The sequence below is a fragment of the Triturus cristatus genome, chromosome 4_1 (genome assembly GCF_964204655.1).
Source record: "Triturus cristatus chromosome 4_1, aTriCri1.1, whole genome shotgun sequence".
Taxonomy (NCBI): Eukaryota; Metazoa; Chordata; class Amphibia; order Caudata; family Salamandridae; genus Triturus; species Triturus cristatus.
In genome coordinates, this window is record NC_140585.1 from 137,955,904 (window position 1) to 137,958,403 (window position 2,500).

The window sequence follows — 2,500 nt, forward strand, 5'->3', positions numbered from 1 at the left end:
AAGCAACCTGAATGAGTTTACAGTATGTACTCCACTTTATTAATGATTAGTAATGAGAAAGTGAGGACTACAAGAGTATTGGAAAATACTTTTTCCACTCTGAATGTAAAGCAGATTGTGTGACCATTGGCCAAAAACGACCACGAAGGGACTCGAACCCTCAATCTTCTGATCCAAAGTCAGACGCCTTATCCATTAGGCCACGCGGTCATCCGTTCACCTGAGATGATTTTTATCATGTAGGTGGTATGCATGGATGGAGAACATATTATTGAAAGGTATTCAGGTTTACATCCCATAGTGTTCTTTCAGCTCTTTTCGCTGGAAGCACTTTTTTGGAATCTATATATTGAGAATTTTATGAGTACAATATGCTTTTGTTTTCCTTTTTGCATACAAACCTCTTTCCTCATGAGTTTAAAGCTCATTTGTATGCTCTACATAGATCTGGACGTTTCCAGACGTGGAGTGAAACTGTTTTGAAAGTAGTACAAATTGCTCCTTCCTGCATATGCTAATTTTTCACACTCACATAGGTTGTATAAGTTTTCTGAATCTTGGCTTGACCTATTCAAGTAACTGAAAGCCTGTCACCACCTCTAGAAACAAGATTCACACCAATCCAATTCAAATCATTTTTTCCAAAGGAATATGTTCTGGCCGGTCGAAAATGCATCTCACAAAAATAGGCATTTAAAAATCTACTTTGTAGTTTCAGAACACTAACATGACTGTGAAGTGTACACAAGTAAAAGGGGACAGTTTCAAAGTACCTAATCCCTCATAAACTTCCGAGAGGAAGCATGTAATAAATCTACCTAATTTTCTGGAAAAGAAAGAGGCAGGATTTTTGTTATCACCTCAGATGGGACTCAAACCCACAATCCCTGGCTTAGGAGGCCAGTGCCTTATCCATTAGGCCACTGAGGCACACATGCATAGCTCTTTTCTAGAGGCATTATTTAAATGTATTCTATGGTCAGACACCGGTGTGTGCACACAGGGCATTTCTCACTTCTCTCTATAAGTAAACTTCCCATTTTCATCCTCTTCCATCCCCGACTTTAACGCTCTCTTCTATGCTATAATGGAGACTTTGCAATTTTAGCAAGTGGAGAGAAATTGGAGAACCACTTTCGACTCCACACTTCTTCTTCACTTACTTCTTTTCTCAATATACTGGGCTTAGAAAATGGTATCAAGACATCCTTATCATCAGTAGGACACGGAAAGAGGCACTAAGTCTCCTAACCAAGTTCAACCACACTCTGCAACTTAACCATTGCACTACAAATTAGGCAACGGGGGCATCAGCAAAGGCAGCCAATGTGCCGATCCTTCATACATTTTGTGTAGTACTTTTCTTACTCGGAGGCAAAATCAGCACTTTAACTGCCCAAATCATACAGATTTTACACATGTACCACTCTATGCACACATAGGCACACACCTTGCAGTTCTTCTACACACACTTAAGCTAAAAACCCATTCTGTCCCGTCAAAATTCTGCAAACCTATTACATATTCAGTGCGTCGGCATAGAAGCACTTTTTAATGCCACTAAAATGCACAAGTAGTTAGACTGAAGATGCAACCTGAATGAGTTTACAGTATGTACTCCACTTTATTAATGATTAGTAATGAGAAAGTGAGGACTACAAGAGTATTGGAAAAGACTTTTTCCACTCTGAATGTAAAGCAGATTGTGTGACCATTGGCCAAAAACGACCACGAAGGGACTCGAACCCTCAATCTTCTGATCCGAAGTCAGACGCCTTATCCATTAGGCCACGCGGTTATCCGTCCACTTGAGATGATTTTTATCATGTAGGTGGTATGCATGGATGGAGAACATATTATTGAAAGGTATTCAGGTTTACATCCCATAGTGTTCTTTCAGCTCTTTTCGCTGGAAGCACTTTTTTGGAATCTATATATTGAGAATTTTATGAGTATGATATGCTTTTGTTTTCCTTTTTCCATACAAACCTCTTTCCTCATGAGTTTAAAGCTCATTTGTATGCTCTACATAGCTCTGGACGTTTCCAGACGTGGAGTGAAACTGTTTTGAAAATAGTACAAATTGCTCCTTCCTGCATATGCTAATTTTTCACACTCACATAGGTTGTATAAGTTTTATGAATCCTGGCTTGACCTATTCAAGTAGCTGAAAGCCTGTCACCACCTCTAGAAACAAGATTCACACCAATCCAATTCATATCATTTTTTCCAAAGGAATATGTTCTGGCCGGTCGAAAATGCATCTCACAAAAATAGGCATTTAAAAATCTACTTTGCAGTTTCAGAACACTAACATGACTGTGAAGTGTACACAAGTAAAATGGGACAGTTTCAAAGTACCTAATCCCTCATAAACTTCTGAGAGGAAGCATGTAATAAATCTACCTAATTTTCTGGAAAAGAAAGAGGGAGGATTTTTGTTATCACCTCAGATGGGACTCAAACCCACAATCCCTGGCTTAGGAGTCCAGTGCCTTAT